General features: G+C 40.9%; 1 long non-coding RNA gene across 2 annotated transcripts in view; it reads right to left on the bottom strand.

The window, feature by feature from the left end:
* The window catches only part of LOC112409660 (uncharacterized), a 32,275-nt gene extending 29,056 nt beyond the window's left edge, over positions 1-3,219 (bottom strand). The window contains exons 1-2 of one of the 2 annotated variants that reach the window (XR_003005358.1): positions 3,128-3,219; positions 2,827-2,927 (exon numbers count right to left, since the gene is read on the bottom strand). This is a non-coding gene — a long non-coding RNA (uncharacterized LOC112409660). Of the gene's footprint in view, positions 1-439; positions 801-2,826; positions 2,928-3,127 lie in introns of those variants that run through there. The other variant, XR_003005269.1, reaches the window with a different exon arrangement.
* Positions 3,220-11,361: the final 8,142 nt, after the last annotated feature.

Below are 11,361 nucleotides of genomic sequence, written 5' to 3'. Positions count from 1 at the left end.
CAAATCCCACCCCCAACCCCACTCCCCAACGAACTTCAGGACTCCCGCCCCTCACCCTTCCCTACCCGCCCACTGCGGCGGCGACAACGGAGGCGTTGACCGATTGGTGGGGTAAAGGCGGGCCCACACGCGGCTGAGGCCCGGGAAATGGTGTCGCCTCAACCGACTAGAGACGGAGTGGTCTTCGCCTCAGGTTCGGCTTATTGGCACCTCGGCTTTTCGCCAATCGTCACCTCCTTAACGTCGGGTACCTGAGAGGTGTCACAAACGCGGACAGCCAACATCTCAGTCCCGGGTCCTGGCCGGACAGACATCAGCTTCCGCCGCCATCTTAACAGCAGGCGAACCGACCCTAGTCACTGCCACCCCCCACCCGAGGTACCTCCGCCATCGCCAACGGATTCCAAGAGAACGTAACCCCGCTCCCGCGAGAACTCACCGGCTAGGAACAGCATGAGCCGAAGACGCTGCCACCGCCTCCGCGGCTACTGCAGTCTGTAGCCGAACCGCAGCCGCCTCCGCGTGATCCCGCGAGAACCTCTACCCGACGGGAACAGCCTGAGCCCAGCCCTTCACAGACCCCTCCTCCCACCAAAGCTGAAGTCGCTACGGCTCTGCTCTCACCCTACGCGAAGCAAAAAGCAAATGACGCACAAACTCACGGAGAGCCAAGGGGCGGAGCCACTCTGCCGCCGCCGGCTCTCGCATGCGCGGTCAGAACTATCGCGATAATACGTTTCGGTCTCCGCGAGACCTTCGACTTCACCGCAGGATGCCGCCCGCGCCTCGTCTTTAGGAAATACGAGATCTCGCGAGACCTGGGGCACGCTCCTAAAAAGGAGAGAGGCGGGGCTCCATGAAAATGACTGGGAGTTTTCAGGGGAAGGGAGGAACCTCCCGTCCTGCAGGGATCTCGCCTACCACGAGGTTTCCGACCCACTGCGGAGCTGGCTGCCAAACCTCGCGATGACACAGCTCAGCGCCAAATCTCGGCCATGTCCTGAAAACTGCCTCCGCCCCCGATCTAAGGTGTCTAGAGCCTAGTGCTTGAGGAAAATTTAAAAAGTCAACCTGTTTATTCTCACGCTTCCGGGCAGAGCTGTACCAATTAACCAAACTCCATTCTGGAAGAGGAGCAATAGATCTCCCATTGTTACCTGACCCCAGGAATCACATATTATTTTGGACTAACACATAAAAGACGTTCTATCTCACAATAAGCACGCAAATGCAAATGAAAACAATGACATAACATTTTTGGCCCATTAGATCGGAAAAAAAAATTTTTAAGACCGATAATATCCAGACTCCTTCCCTCGCCGCACTGCAGGCTACTGAATCCATCTCAATCTAACTAAAGGCTCATATCGTTAGTTCTAGCTCCAAAGCCACAAATTTTAACTCCTGAGGCTTTACCTTGGCATAACCAAAAGATCCAATAAAGTGGTTTTCTCCAAACAAAGAGGTCTGCCCTCAGGAAAAATTCAAGCTTCCAAGGCGGGGGTGGGGGTTGGGGGCGAGTGCGTGCTTGAAGCTTTTAATATGGCAGTTTTTCCACGTCTAGCCAACAATGTTTCTCCAATAAATCTTGGGAGCCAATCTGGCTCGATTTGTGGGCTTTCCTATTCTAATGCATTGTTCTGTCTATTCTAATTTATATAATGTTCCTTTAGAGTACATTTTAATAGCTGGTAGTACGAGTACCCCATCTTTACTTATCTTTAAAATATTTCCTCGGTTGTTCTTAGCCATATTTTTTCTGGATGAACTTTAGAATCATATTAAGTTCCAAACACTTGGTATATTTATTGAAATTGCATGAACTGTATAAATCAACACAGAAAAAATGGACATCACTACAAAATTAAGCCTTCTTATACAGAAGCACAGTATCCCCTTCTTCACGTATGCAAACGTTCTTTCATTATATTCCTCAATAAAGTTTTGTAGTTTACTTCTAGGTATTTTTATTCTTTTTTCTTGCTATTGCGAATGGGGTTTTTTTAGTGTTAAATTTTCGAAATGTTTACTGCTTATAGATAGGAAAACTATCGATATTTGCCTATTTAGTTTTGTAATCGTACAAATAAAAAATATGTTCAACTTCACAAGTAATCAGGGAAATGAAAATGAAAACAATGACATACCATTTTTTGCCCTTTAAATTAGCCAAAATTACAAAGGTTGATGATAATTCGTGTTGGCACAACTGTGGAAAAATGGGCATTCTCGCACATTGAAGAGTGTAAATTAGTATAGCCTTTTGAGAAGGCAATTTGGATAAATTTATCAAAATTCAAAATGCATAAACATTTTGACCCAGCGATTACTCTTCTAAGAATTTCTCCTACAGAAATACTCATACATGAAATATATACACACACACACACACACACACAAGCCCATTCATTATAGCATTGCTTGTAATAGCCCCTTCCCTCCCCCAAAAGGAAAACAAGCCAATGTACATCAATCGGGAAATAGTTAAATAAACTGTAGTACAATCATACAATTCAGCTGTTTATAAATGAGATAAATTTAGATTCCCTGATATAGGAAGATCTACAAGACATATTGTTAAGTTTTTAAAAAGCAATTAGCCGAAATGAATGTGTGTGTGTGTGCGCGCGCGCGTGTGTGTGTAGTACCATTTAGATACCAAAACCTACATATACGACGCCTAAGTAGTTACCCGCGAAGCCTGCCTGCCAGCCCCTCACCTTCCCCCTCCTCTGAGGCCGCCTTCCTCGAACCCCTGAGAGAAACGCTTAAGGCCCGGCCTTTACTCCCTCTCTAGGGCCACTTGGCCACGACTAATGCCGGTACCTCGCATCCCCACTGTCGGCCGCTCTCTCGCCGCACTGCCGGCCGCTGCCGGGCTGCCCCCGAAGATGCGGCGAGCTCTCTTCACTGGCGCCGGCCGAGGCCTGGGGGAGGGGAGAGAAGGCGGGGTTGAGGGAGGGCTGAGGCAGGCCGCCGGGTTCCTTCACCAGCCTCTCCCGCAAGCTCCCCAAGGCCGCCACCTCCGCGCCTCAGCGCAGGGTCCCGTGGGAACATCCCCCAGCGAGGAGCAGAGGACGACCGCGAGAGCAGAGCCCGCCCCCCCAGCCCGGAGGAAGACGCTCACCTCGGTGGCACTAGCAGGAGCGTGCCGGGTCCGCGGCCCTGCTTCAGACCTGCTCCCCTCGCTCGCCCTCCGTCGAAAACCTCCCCCTCCGGCTCTCCTCATACTCGTTCTGAGGCTCCGCCCCCAGCTCGAGAAGCCCCGCCCCTGCCCCCTGGGAGGGCACTCCCTCCGCGGCGAAGCCGGGTCCCCTACGGGGGACCGCGCCTGAGGTACTCCAGGCCCAGCAAACACAACCGTAGAGGATAGTAGGGTCACTAAGGAATTGGGAGTTGATTCGAGGCACGATGGAAACCGCTGAAGGGTGACGTGATTTGATGTGACTAACGTTTAAAAATTAATCTCTCCAGCTGCCTAGCGAAGAATGGGGGGCGATAGGGCAAGCGGGGACACTGTGTGGAGGGCGGGAGATGACGGGGGCGCCTACCATAGTGAGTTTACACAGGTAAAACTCTTACTTCAGGGAGGTAGTGAGACCTCAATAAACATTCTCTTTTTCTCCTTGGTATTATTTGGGGTGACAGTGCAATTGGCAAAGAGCTTATAGAGGATCTACATCTGTGAATGCATAGGAATAAAAAGATCAGGTAGGAGTTACCACTATTAACCGTGCTTTTCTTCTGGGGTGCAGAAGAAGGGAGCTTTGACTCGAAACCCTAGATACTTCGGTAAGGTTTGAATTTTTAACAAAACGCATGTAAAGTATAGAGACAAAAGCACTATCTGAAGTACTCTTGAGACATAGAGGAAATAAAAACTGTAATTGTACCCTCCGGTTCTAATTCCAGCCCTCCAAAGCAGTGGTTAATGCCCCAAATTGAGAACCTGATGAATGGATCCACTGCCTGCCAAATATATACATATTTACACATAAAATTTTGTGTATAATCTCAGTTTTATGGAGGCCCCTTTGAGGTAGATTGACCCATTAAATATTCTTACAATGCTATTTTTAATGGGTGAATGTTACTCCATTGTAATGCTAATTAGTTAACCAAGACTCGATGTTTGTCTTTTTTAATTATAAAAAATACAGGTATAAGGGCTTCCCTGGTGGCGCAGTGGTTGGGAGTCCGCCTGCCGATGCAGGGGGCGCGGGTTTGTGCCCCGGTCCGGGAGGGTCCCACGTGCCGCGGAGCGGCTGGGCCCGTGGGCCGTGGCTGATGGGCCTGCGCTTCCGGAGCCTGTGCTCCGCGGCGGGAGGGGCCACAGCGGTGAGAGGCCCGCGTACCGCAAAAAATAATAATACAGGTATGAAATTTGATGTAACTAAATATTTGGATATTTCTGAGACTTTTCTCGAGAAATTTATAGAAATGAAGTAGCTAGGGTCCCACCAGAAATATATGAGAATTCCAGTTCATTCAGATATTCCCATACCCTCACCGATATTGCCATTATAGTTTTCAAAAAACCCTTTAATTTAATACGGACTTTGATTTTAATTACAATCTCTCACAGCATCTGAATTAATTCTAATAATCCATGGTCTCTACTTCTAATTCTAACCCTTAAATTTCTATTGTCAATTACTAGGCCCCATAAAGTCTAGTTCCCCAACTCCTAATTCTAAAATCCCACATACCCCACAACTCTAGTTTTAATTTCAGTCTGCAGCACCCTTTAGTTCTCTTGCCAGCTCCACTCCTTTTGCAGTCTTAATTTCAACTAATATCCCCCTACACACACATGCACACACCTGTTGTTTCTATTTTTTTAATTGTAGACTATTCAGAAATTATATGAAAGCATAAAGAAGATACCAAAAGATTAAAAACTTATAATCCTACCACATAGAGAGGACCACTCTTAATGTTTTGGTTTTATGTCCTCCCAGCCTTTTTCTATGCATTACATATGTATTTATTGTTCTAAACAAAACCAGTATCATAGCATGTTATTATTTAATAACCTAGTGAATATTTGTCATGCCATTAAATATTAGTCTGTAACAATTTTTTTTTTTTTTTCGGTACGCGGGCCTCTCACTGTTGTGGCCTCTCCCGTTGCGGAGCACAGGCTCCAGACACGCAGGCTCAGCGGCCATGGCTCACAGGCCCAGCCGCTCCGCGGTATGCGGGATCCTCCCGGACCGGGACACAAACCCGTGTCCCCTGCATTGGCAGGGGGACTCTCAACCACTGCGCCACCAGGGAAGCCCTGTAACAATTTTAATGGCAACATTAAGCATTCCTTTCTTTAACATGTAATTAGTTTCGTTTTTGTTCTTTTTTCATTTTAAAAATGTTTGCCTAATTACACATGAATGAATACATTATTGCAAAACACTCAAAACAGAAAAATGTAAAGTTCCTCTTATATACACATATAGAAATACATAGCTGTGTTTTTTACTTTTTAAAAATATAAATGGCATCCTATTTTATGTGTCGTTCTAATTGCTTTATTCACTTACTATGTCTTGAAGATCCTTCCATGTCAATACATATAAATCTACCTCATTCATTTTACGTACTGCATAGTATTCCATTGAATGAGTGTACTAGAGTTAACTATTGATAAGTAACCTATTGATAGATACAAAATTGTTTTCAATCTTATACTGTTACAGTGCTTTTTTTATTACTATTAACAGTGCTATGCTAAAATATTTCTGTAAGATAAATATGAAGAAGTAAAATAGGTGGCTCAAACAGCACTTTTTGGAATTTTAATAGGTAATGCCAAATTGCCATGCAGAAAGACCCAGTTTACACCTACATCAGGAGTGAATAAGAATAACCATTTCCCTAAATTTTTATCCATGCCGGTATTAACCAATCATTTCAATGTTGTACCAATGTGATGGTTGAAAAATGTCTCATTATTTGCGTTTCCCTGATTATTATCGAAGTTAAGGAATATTTTCATATGATTTTTTGGCCATTTGCTTTTGTTGTTTGGTGACTTTGCCTGTTCATATCTTTTACCTGTCTTCCAATGGGATTTTTTGACTTCTTATTAAATTATGTAGTCTGGATATAAATCTTTGTTACAGGTATGGGAAATTTTTTTGCAGACTTTTCCTTATTTTTAAACTTTGCTTATGGGATCTTTTTGAGTATAGGTGTTTTAAATGTTGACGTATTCAAATTTATCAATGGTTTCTTTTATGGCTTTTGCATTTTGAATCTTGTATAAGAAGACTTTTCTACTCCAAGATTAGAAGCGTTGTTCTATATTTCCTTGTAATATTTTAGAATTTTATAGATTTAGCTCTTCAATTTTCTGGAATTTTTTTGGTAAACATTTTTCTTAGTCATTAAATGTTCTAACAATGGTATGTTTCATAGGTGAATATTATTCCATTGTAATACTAATTACTTATTAGTATTTTTCATAGGGCCCTAAGCATTAATTGAACAGATCATTCTTTCCCTCTATCAAAAACCAAATTCCTGGGACTTCCCTGGTGGCGCAGTGGTTAAGAATCCACCTGCCAGTGCAAGGGACATGGGTTCGAACCCTGGTCCGGGAAGATCCCACATGCCATGGAGCAACTAAGCCCATGCACCACAACTACCGAACCTGCTCTCTGGAGCCCGTGAGCCACAACTACTGAACCCACATGCCACAACTACTGAAGCCCACGTGCCTAGAGCCCATGCTCCACAAGAGAAGCCACTGCAATGAGAAGCCCATGCACCGCAGCAAAGGTAGCTCCCTCGCCACAACTAGAGAAAGCCCACGCGCAGCAACGAAGACCCAACACAGCCAAAACTAAATAAATAAATAAAAACCAAATTCCTAAGTATGTATATGGGTTTGAATGTAAATCATCAGTTCAATAGTCCTAAAATCCATACCAGCACCAATGCCATACTTTTTAAAAACATTTGAGTTTTAAATTATTTCATCTCTGCTAGGGCAAGCTCTTCTGTCTTTTTTCCCCACAAATTTCTTGGCTATTCTGGTGCATTTTCTTTTCCAGATGAATTTTTAAATTAGCTGGTAAAGTTCTATAAGAATTCCTATTGGGCTTTATATTGCATAAACTTATTTCATCAAATGGGTGTAGGATATTATATTTGACAAACTAGTCTTCTATTGCCATATATTCATGTTGTTTCTAATTGTCCACTGTTAATAAGCAATTCTGTAAAGGACATTTAGAAAAATCTTTCCTCACCACTATAATTATTTAACTACAATAAATTTCAATAAGGCACAGCATATCCACATTTTGGGAGAGGTTGATAGGCATAGCTCAGTGTACTTTGAGAAAGATTTTCCCGATTTACATTTCCGTGGGGTGTATGGGATGTCATCTCCCTATCCTGCCTTATGACTGGGTCATTAACAGATTTTGAACTTTTGAAAATTTGATAGAGGACACATCATTGTTTTGCTGATGTAATGTATTTTGTATTTGTTTTCTATAGTTGCATAACAAATTACCACAAATTTAGCCATTTAAAACAACACCTTATTGTCTCACAGTTCTGTAGGTCAGATGTCCTGGTGGGCTTGATTGAGTTATCTGTTTAGGATCATACAATGCCAATATCAAGGTGTCCCCAGACTTGGCTTTTATCTGGAGTTCTCTGGAGAAGAATCCACTTCAGGTTCATTCAGGCTGTTGTCAGGATTTAATTCCTTACTGTTGTAGGACTGAGATCCCCATGCTCCCAACTTCTAGAGGCTGCTCACATTTTTCCTTACGTGTCCCCTTTCATCTTCAAGCCAGCACTGGCACACTGAATCGTTCTTTTGCTTGAAATCTCTCAAAGCCCTCTGCTTTTAAAAGGTTTATGTGATTAGATTAAGGCTATTGGGATAAGACAAAATAATCTCCCTATTTTAAGGGGAACCTTAAATACATCTGCAAAATCTCTTTTACCAGGTAATGTAACATACTCATAGGCATGGTATCTCATCACATTCAAAGTCCAGAAATTAGGGTGGGAAATCTAGGGAGAGGGCATTCTAGGATTCTGCCTACTATAGATTTATTTTCCCCTTTTCAAACAACTACGTGAATCATTCTGGTTGTAAAAGATTCAAACATTATGGAAGTACCGTTCACGGAGCAACACATGAAAGACGTGTTTCACCACACTTCCCCTTCACTACCACCTCTATTTAGAAGTAGCCCTTTATATTTTTCGTGCATAATGGGATGTCTTTTTGTAACTGGCCATCCTGCTTACCTTCCTTATAAGTTCTAATAGTTTTTCTATTCATTTTCTTTGGTTTTCCAGGTGGATAATGATTTCCCCTCCTTATCATATTTATAATTCCTATATGCATTTACTTGACATATAATGTTTTATTGAATTTCTAGGAAAAAAAGGTTAAATAGTAGAGGCAACAGTGGACATCTTTGTCTTTCTCCTGGTTTAGTGAAACTTCTAGTGCAGTGTTTCACAAACTCATGTTCTGGATGATAATAGGTTTTTAATCTATTTAATTATGAACATTTCAAATATGGAGCAAAGCTGAAGGAGTTTTACAGTGAACACCTGCATACCCACAACATAGATTTTATCATTAATGTTTTGCTATACTTTATCACATAGCTATCATCTATCCATCAATCAAACCATATTTCTCGGATTTATTTTCCTATTCTACCACTTTCTCCCATCTTATTCTCTACTTAATAAATTATTTTCAGCTTTTATATTTATTAATATCTTCCTCTAGTTCTCTCTAAGTTTGTTTTGCTGTTTCCTTTGAAATGGCTTACATTAAATATGTGGCTTATTCATTTTCAGTCTTCCTTACTTATTTCTAAAATCATTTAAGGTTATAAATTTTTTCTGTTTGACCTTAATATGTAGTACTTTCATTCTCATTAATTTCTAGTCTATAATTTTGGTTTTGATTTCTTCTTTGACCATGAGTTATTTAGAAGTCTTGTTTGATTTTTGAAGTGACAACTTTTTTTTTTTTTGGCTGTTTTTGTAGTTAGAAGTTAGTTGTATTGCACTGTGGTCCAATAGCATGACTTTTATGATTCCTACTATTAGAAATGTATTATGCTTTCTTTTGTGACTTAGTACATGATCAACTTTTGCAAGGGTTGCATAGGCATTTTTTTAAGAGTTACCTTATAAAATATAACTTATCTGTTTTTCTGATTTCTTTATATATTTTAATGGAATATCGTTTGGTATATATGTTCATGACAGAAGATATTCTTGGTAGATAGTATCTTTTATCAGTATCTCTTTTACCCTATTTACAATTTTTTGCCTTGAATACTAACATTTCTAATGTTAATGCTGTTGCTCCTATGTATATACATCTTTATTGGTTTTTTTCTGATTACAGAATGTCAGACAAACAAATTATTCAAATAGAGTTAACAACTGTTAGTATGATATATATTCTTCCAGATCTTTTTCTATCTATACATTGATAGATATATGTATTATACTATAGATATTTTAATCATAAAAAGGGAGAGAATCATGCTATATCTGTTTTACAACTTGCTTTATTGACAATGTATTCTTGACATGCTTTCTATGTCAGTGTATATACATCTACCTTATTCTTTTTAACTAATCTCTGGAGTGAGCATTTGTACAAAGTGCCTGGTCCATCACTATCTTTTTTTAATTCAAATATCACTTCAGGGAAAACTTCCCTCACCCCCCCCAAAAAAAACTAGACCAAGGAAGCCTGTAATACACTTTCATGATACTCTGCTATTTTACTCCATAGGCACCCAAGACAGTTGTACAGCTGTGTGATTAATGCCTGTTCCCCCCACCACACACAGACATACATATACCCTACACACACACCTTATAGTGGACAGTGAGCTCCTCGAGAGCAGGGACTATGTCTGTTTTGTTTATATTTGTACCCCAGCACCTAGCACAGTACCTAACATTTGTATCTATTCAATAAATATTTTTTGAAGGAAAGAATGAATAAACAACCCTATGAGGCAATTATTACAATTATGCCCATTCTACAGGTTACAAAGCTGTGCTAATTTAAGTAATAGTCACCCTGTAAGAATCCCCTGAGGATCCTCAGAAATAAGTGGATAAGGTAACAGTAGATTATGGGTTTCTTAATATACCAATACTTAAAACTTTACCTTTTCTAAAAAATTAGTTGCATGGGGTGGGTGCTCCTTTGGATTGTTATTGATTTTTCATTATTATAGAGTGCTAAAATGAACATCCTTGTAAATAGCTTTGCACATGTGTATAATTCTTTTTTTTAATTATTTTATTTTATTTTTGGCTGCGTTGGGTCTTCGTTGCTGTGTGCAGGCTCTTCTCTGGTTGCAGCGAGCGGGGGCTACTCTTCGTTGCGATGCGCGGGCTTCTCATTGCAGTGGCTTCTCTTGTTGCAGAGCATGGGATCTAGGCGCGTGGGCTTCAGTAGTTGTGGCGCGTGGGCTCAGTAGTTGTGGCACACGGGCTTAGTTGCTCCGCAGCATGTGGGATCTTCCCGGACCAGGGCTCGAACTCATGTCCCCTGCATTGGCAGGCAGATTCTTAACCACTGCACTGCCAGGGAAGCCCCACATGTATGTACTTCTGTAAGACAAATGCTGGAAATGGAATTGCTCCAATGGGTATGCACATTTTACAATTGGATAGCTATTGCCAACTTGCCCTCTAAAAGAAATTATACAAATTTATATTTGTAGTACCAGAGTATGAGAGTGATTTTCCCCCATACCCTTGCCAAAGCTGTGCATTTTCATTCATTTTTTCTTTGTTAGTCTGATATGTCAAAGTGATATGTCATTGCTTTCATTGTTTTTGATTTTTGGTAAAGTTGAGCACCTTTTCATTTGTTTCTTAGCCATTTGTATTCTTCTCCCTTTTTCAAATGCGTAGCCTGTTTGTGTTGTTTGCCCATGTTTTTATTGAATTTAGTATTTTGTTACTGATTATGAATAGTTCTCTTTTTTTTAATTTTTATTTAAAAAATTTTTATTGCAGTGACATTGATCTATAACATTATATGTTTAATCCATACTACATTATATTTCTACTTCTGAATACATGCCAGCATGCTCACCACCAAAAATTTATTTCCCATTTACCACCCTGCAGTTGATCCCCTTTACCCAGTTTGCACTCACCCCTGCCACTTCTCCTCTTGTAACTACTACTCTGTTCTGTATATACATGTTTGTTTTTGTTTTGTTTGGTTTATTCATTTATTTTGTTTTATTTGTTTGCTTTTTGTATTCCACATATGAATGAAACCGTGTAGTATTTGTCTGACATTTCACTTAGCATAATACCCTCCAGACTGAT

The sequence above is a fragment of the Neophocaena asiaeorientalis genome, unplaced genomic scaffold (assembly GCF_003031525.2).
Source record: "Neophocaena asiaeorientalis asiaeorientalis breed wild unplaced genomic scaffold, Neophocaena_asiaeorientalis_V1.1 scaffold193, whole genome shotgun sequence".
In the NCBI taxonomy this organism is placed as follows: domain Eukaryota; kingdom Metazoa; phylum Chordata; class Mammalia; order Artiodactyla; family Phocoenidae; genus Neophocaena; species Neophocaena asiaeorientalis.
This window is presented reverse-complemented; position numbering and strand designations above follow the sequence as displayed.